The sequence below is a fragment of the Bactrocera tryoni genome, unplaced genomic scaffold (genome assembly GCF_016617805.1).
Source record: "Bactrocera tryoni isolate S06 unplaced genomic scaffold, CSIRO_BtryS06_freeze2 scaffold_124, whole genome shotgun sequence".
NCBI classification, from domain to species: Eukaryota; Metazoa; Arthropoda; class Insecta; order Diptera; family Tephritidae; genus Bactrocera; species Bactrocera tryoni.
Genome location: NW_024395839.1, coordinates 61,460 through 68,445, shown reverse-complemented (window position 1 = coordinate 68,445; position 6,986 = coordinate 61,460). Strand labels below are relative to the sequence as shown.

The 6,986-nt window shown below is 36.1% G+C and overlaps 1 long non-coding RNA gene across 1 annotated transcript; it reads left to right on the top strand.

The window, feature by feature from the left end:
• Nucleotides 1–665: 665 nt before the first annotated feature.
• On the top strand, nucleotides 666–5,707 carry LOC120780048. The gene is made up of 3 exons (XR_005705801.1): nucleotides 666–854; nucleotides 5,345–5,433; nucleotides 5,492–5,707. It is a non-coding gene; the product is annotated as an uncharacterized LOC120780048 (long non-coding RNA).
• Nucleotides 5,708–6,986: the final 1,279 nt, after the last annotated feature.

Here is a 6,986-nt window from a genome sequence, read left to right as displayed (position 1 = left end):
AGCAAGGAAAATTCGAAATAAAATCAGAATGAAAGATTTCTCACTTAATGTAAGGAATGAATAATCTTTGTTGAGTTTTTACACCGATGGTTTTATGAAATTGACTTTGCTTCATATTTTGAAAATTTGTAATATGAAGCAATGAGTGGTGTCTTCTTTGACAGCACATACAATTGAATTTGCTTTCACAGTCTTTTGACCCGTGAGAATTGGACAGACAGTTGATGCAAAGCTTATGACGTCGGACACTATTATTCTTACCTTAAACAGACATTTGTTTAAACTTCTCGCAACATCTTATATTATGACCTCATTTACATTTTTCACATAATGATTGCCAATGATTTGTTTGGTTTGACACGAATGTTTGTCTTCTATTAACGTGCCTATTATATTGTATATTATTGCTGGTTTGGGGTTTAAAAAAGTTTTCATTCGAGTAATTTTGATTATTTTTTGGCTTGACTATTTTTTTGTCATCTCGCTTAGCTATTTCGTACTGAGTTGTTAAGAGTTCTTTCATTTGATGTCATTTTGGCGATTTCTTTCTTTCCACCAGTGATTGCTCCCATCGCACATAGGACTATTTTCCTTCAAAAACCGGACAAAAATGAAAATTACAAACTTCAGCGATGCTACTCAATATTTATTTTTTTAGTACCTAGGAAACCGTTCTACAATGAACCGATTAAATGAATGACCTTCAGCCCGCTATATTGCCACACAAGTAGTCGGAGCCTAGATTTCGTTCAGAACGCACGTGCTTATTCGATAGTTCTCGGAATTGCAAGTGGTTTTTTGTGTTGCGTGAAGTGCATTCTGGAATAAATTTTTTATGGATTCTGAACAACAGGGTATGTATTTAATATTAATGATATAAATATTAATTTAGTTGATGTATTATTTTGTTTTTTTTGGGAAAACAATGAATCATTAAAAAAACTAAACTATTTTTTGTAATTTTTTAGAAATTAGGGTTTTTGTCATAGTGTCGGGAGAGGTCGAGCTTTGATTTATTTTTCTTAGTAAGGTTTCTACTTAACATATAAGCTTAAACATTTTCCCTGTCTTTCAATTATTTTTCTTAGTAAGGTTTCTACTTAACCTATAAGCTTAAACATTTTTCCTGTCTTTCAACCCCCAGTGTTTGATATTGAGCAGAAATAAAGTGTTTATGCCTAATACTCTCTAAAGCTGGACAGGTGCGTAAGACGTGATCCAGGGATAGTGTGTTGGAGCAGAAGGGGCAAGATGACTTAGGATTTCCGGTGAGTAAGTGCTGATGTGTGATTTGTGTATGACCGATTCTTAAACGTGTAAATACGGTTGCTTGCAGTCGAAATATATTGCTAGGGTAGTAAATTTTATTTCGAAGTGGGTTGCAGTTTTTATACGGGTGTTGGAAATTTCTCCAGTCCGCGCGTCTTCTTTCCTGTACATGCTTTTGTAACAGTTTTCTAAGATCATTTTCGTCATGTAACTCATGGAGAAGAGTCGGTGCTGACTCAAAGTACTTTGCGGCATTGTCTGCATGCTCGTCCCCAGCAATTCCGACGTGACCTGGTACCCAGAGCAAAGCTATTTTTCGTTTGTTTTTGATGCATATGTCTCGAATTTTTGATATAATTGTAGAGTTATTGCGTATATTACGGATTGCATTTAGACAAGAAAAGCTGTCAGAGCAGATTACGAACTTGCCTTTTTGTCGGGTGGTATATTCTAAAGCTTTGTGGATGGCAAAAGCCTCGGCAGTGAAAACAGATGAATGAGAAGGAAGAATTCCGCCGGTAATGATTGTCCCATTGGATGTTGTAACTCCGAAAGCTGTATTTGTTGCTTTGGAGCCAACAGTATAAATAGCCGAAAATTTTTTACACTTGTATTCGTTAGCGATTTCAAGAAAGTATTGTTGGAAGGTGGCATTATTGGTGTTCAATTTTTTGAAATTATGCAATGAGGTATCTATAGTGACTTCGTTTATTAGCCATTCCGGTTGAATGTTGATTTTGCACGTCTTGTATGCTATAAGTATGTTTAAGGCTGTGCCATACCCAGGCAGCGTTGAAGCGTGGACTTAAGCTGGAATTTTTTTTTGTGTCTTGCGGCTTTTCCAAGCATTTTATGAAGATCAGCGTTCGACGAATTTAGCAGTTTTGAAAGTAGTTGGACCGTCGTTTCGTAAACTCTCTCTTTTATTGATGGTATACCACTTTCACCCAAGATGCTTTTTACTGGTGATGTAGGAACGCATTTATGCTACGGCGAATCGCAGCATGGTATGGAGCCTCCAATTGCTTTATATTTGCGTTGGCACACCATCCATAAATCGGTAAGCCATAATCGACTTTAGAGAGTATTATAGCTCTTGTAATATTAATTAGAGTATTTGTATGTATAAATGAACGCTTACTCGATAAGTATTTAATTATATTGAGCCTTTTGAAAAGGTTTTTTCGAAGACTAAGGCATTGGTATTTAAAATTGAATTTGTTGTCAAAAAAATTCCTAAGATTTTTAAGTTATTAACAGATTCTATTGCAGTGTTATCAAATATAAGTTGAGGATAATTACAATTTTTCTTTTTGCAAATATGTAGTAATTTACATTTTGAAATGGAGATAGATGCTCCGGTGCGGGCACTCCATTTTTTAAATTCTAAAATATTTTTTGAAAAGCTTCGTTAATTTTCAGTGGGTCTTTTAAATTAGTATAAATAATAGCGTCATCCGCGTACAAAGTTAGCTTAATGTTCTTAATATTTAAATAAATGTCGGTAAGTTTATCGAAAGCAATAATAAATAAAAAGAGAGCGGGGAGCCTTGTGGTATACTATTTTTAAGGGAAATTACATTGGAAAATTTATTATTGACTCGAACTCGAAACTGACGATGTGTCATGAAGGCCTTTACTATCATAAAAGCTTTAGGACCAACCTTCCAGGCTGCGAGTTGGCTCAGCACTGCGTGAAGTCCTACGCGATCGAACGCTTTTTCGAAATCGGTGGACAAGATTGTGGCATGGTTTTTGGTTGCAACAGTGTTAGAAACAAAATGCTGTAGCTGGATAAGTGAGTCAATAGTACTGCGCTTGTTCCTAAATGCGGTTTGATTTTGCTTGATGTGCTTGTTTTTTGTAACGAACCAAATTAATCTTTTTGAAGAAGGCAAGTCGGCAGGCTTATTTGGTTTAATAATGGGTATGACCGTCGCTATTCGCCAAGGATGTGGGTATGCACCTTTTTCAAAAATGCTATTATATAGTGAAAGTAGTCTTTGTTTGGCTATTGGGGGCAGATTTGAGAGCATGGGGTACGATATGCGATCGATACCCGGCGTTTTGCCTTTTGCCTTTTGCGTGTTGAAGTGCTGATATCAATTCACAGAGTGTGATTTTATTTTCTACGCAAGTCGCAGACACAGACAGACCTTGTGGGGCGTACACCATGGTAAACCAGTGTTGCTTTTCCCTGACATATTCCTCACAAAAATTGTCATCGTTGGAGTATCGAGCCCAAAGTTGAGCGAATATATCAGCGATTTCTTCAGGGTTGGTTAGGACTTTATTATTTGTTTGAATAGCTGTGACAGGAGTGTGGGAAATGCCAGTTATACGTTTTATGTCAGACCAAATCCTTTTTGGGGTTGAAGAAGGATTAATTTGTGAGGTAAAAGCTTCGAAACTTCTCCTCTTTGCAGCCTTAACCGCTCTTTTAAAACACGCGTTAGACTTTTTGTAATTGGTAAGGTTAGTGTCGGACATATAATTTTTGAAAACCTTCCAATATTTATTTTTCTGGTCACGAAGATATTTAAGATCGGCGTTCCACCAAATTGGAAAGTCCTTAGCAAACTTCTTTTTAGATTGGGGTATCGATTTGTTGGCTGCAGAGCGTATGATTTTGGTAATAGAGGCACTTTCTTGATTGATATTGTCGATTGGCGAGGTTTTTATATTTTTTGTGATCTCTGCTTGAAATAAATCCCACTTAGCGAAATCTGTTTTGAATATGGGGCGGTGGTTATATTTGACAGGGTGGAGATTGGTTTGAACAGTGATAGAGATGGGGAAATGGTCGCTGCCTTTCAGATCAGTGGAAATATCCCATTTAATTCTGGGAGAAAGTTGAGGGGAAGCTAAAGACAAGTCGACGCGAGTTAATGTTGAATGGGTTGAAAAATGAGTAGGGCATCCATTATTTAGTAACACCAAGTGATGATTTAATATGAAATTTTCAATTATTGATCCTCTGGCATTAGATTTTTGTGAGCCCCACCCACAAAATGGGGGTGGGTAATTGCTGAAATAAGTTTATTAAGTCGGTTTCACTGAAAACTTGCTGGGGGTGGATGTATGTACTTGCTATACCAAATGGCAAGTTCAGATTTAATTTTATATATATTTATAACTTCATGTGGAATGTATCTTTTTATTAGGATACCAACACCTTGTTTGTTAGTTTGGATGTTATTTAAGTTAGAGAAATAGAATAAGTACTGTTTGGGATAAAAGGGATTGGATATTGGTGTTAGTGGGATATGTGTCTCTTGCATACATATTACGTCTGGGCTTTTCTCTTTGATAAGCAATTGCAGCTCGTGATAGTTGTTGGAATACCCGTTTATATTCCACTGGAGAATTTTTAACGTCATAAAACTTAATCAAAGTAAAAAGAGAGGCAAATATGTATTTATTAGTGTTTATTAGTTGTTGTTTTTCTTTTTATTCCATTTCATTATCAGACGTATTCTGGTTTATAGTAGCAGCTAATACTTGGGAGAGTGATGGGAGAGGTTGGAAGAGTGACTGGAATTGTGGGGAAGAGGAATGTGAACTGGATGAAGAGAAATGATTGCTATTGTAGTTAGTGTCTGTCTCGATACGATCAGTGAGATTAAGTTGGAATTCGGAAGTCGGAGAGTTAAAAGTTAAGTTGTGTTTGTTAGTATTTTGTGTTGTGGGAATATTATCGTTTGCTTTTGCTGTTTTGTTTGATTTAACTGTATGGGAGTCAGAATAATTACATAATTTGTTCAATGGGGGCAATTTGATTGGAAGAGGAATTGGAATTTTCAATACTCGTACCTATGGTTGCTTCTTCGTAGTTTTTGTTGTTGATACTATTTGAGTTTTTAATGCTCTGTGAGTAAGTGGGAGAGTTTTAATTGTTTGTTGTAGCTGCTGTCATTATTATATTTGTTTTGCTAGTATTTGCGCTCGATGCAATGCCGGCGTAGGAGTAGCTGGGTAAATTTGTTATATTTAGTTGTTGTTTGTGCTTTTTTTCTTCTTCTTCCATTGAGCATTTGTCTATCGTTTTTATTTTTATTATCTCTTTGGCTTGTAGAAATTTTGGACATTCTTTGGAAGAGGAGGGATGTGGCTGAGCGCAGTTAGCACAGAAAGTGCGTTCACAGTCAGATGGGGAATGGGGAGGTAGGGAACAATTTGCACAAAGAGGTGACCGTTTACAATTGTTTTTCGTATGCCCAAGGAGCTGGCAAGATTTGCAGCGCATGGGGAGTGGTATAAATAGGCGAACCAAAACTTTGCACCAAGCAATGTCGATCTTACTGGGAAGATGGTTGTTCATACCAAATGAACACATCCCTGCATTGTCCTCCTAACTCGTCTAAATACGAATTAGAGGACAATGCAAAAAACACCCAACAGCGCCAACATAACAGCGAAGCACCCAACGAAACAAAAAGACACAATAAAACGAATCACCGTAGCGGACGGACACTCAGGCGCCAAAAATTTGTTAGCAGCAGCAGGAGCAGCACCTGTATTAGCAGCAACAACAACAACTACAACAACAGTAGCAGAATCAGCATATCAACGCGGGAAAAATTAACCACATCAGGTTACATATAAAGTTTACAATTGTACATATACTCGTATTTGTAAATAACCCTTTATAATACCCACACAATTGTATTTATTAACACACACATACATATTTTACACACCCTCAAATATGTACAAATTTGAATTGTTAATTATCCGAGATCTAATAGTTTTTATTTTATTTGGCATACTGGCAAACACAAGTCGATCAACCCGACATTTTGGTCCTTCGATCCGGATTTTCTGCCTTTTAAAATAAACCCACTCCAATCATCATCGTTTGGATCAACAAATTTGTACCCACCCAATTAATCATCGTTTGGAACATCAGATTCATACAAATTCACCAACCCAATCAACAATATTTTGGATCCTGCGGATTAAAATTTACCCACCCAATCAACTGCACAGCAAAAACAAATACGTGGAAAAAATTGTAAGTACCCAAATTCAAATTTATTTAAAATATAATAAAATAAATTAGTGCAAAACGGAATAAAACGGCAAAGTGAAACAAGAACAAAATTAGTATTCTATTCCAAAGTAAATCTTTTGCTTAACCGGTATTAAGCACAAAGTACTTGCAAACTTTGTTATTGCCATATTCCGCTTTGCACTTTACCCGTTCATATACAAACAAACACATATAATTTTTGAGAGCCAAGTAGCGCTGCTTTGGCACCAACTTGTACCCACACGTATATATGTTTATTGCTTTACCCGCTCTACTAACAACGAACTAACGTTGACTGCAAGTGCAGTGTGAGCAAACAAAAAACAGACCCGGTAGGAAAAATTTCAAAAGACCCATTAGGAAATTTTTCGTTCGTCAGAATTTCACCCATTATATTTTGCGGTACAAAATATACACTTCGAACAAAAAAGTAAAGTCGTTCTTTATTAATTTATTAAAATTCAAAACTAAATAAAGAATTATTTTTTCAAATTTATTATTTGTTTTATTTCAATTTAATTCGTCGTCGTAAACCCGGTTAAGTGATTTTTTTTAATAATAATGGAAGAGTTTAAATTTTGTATTTCCGATTTGTTCGAATACATTGAGGAACATTACGACAACCAACCCGAAGATGAGTCAATTTATACCCTGGAAATAAAAAGGGTTGAACTCAACGCGATAT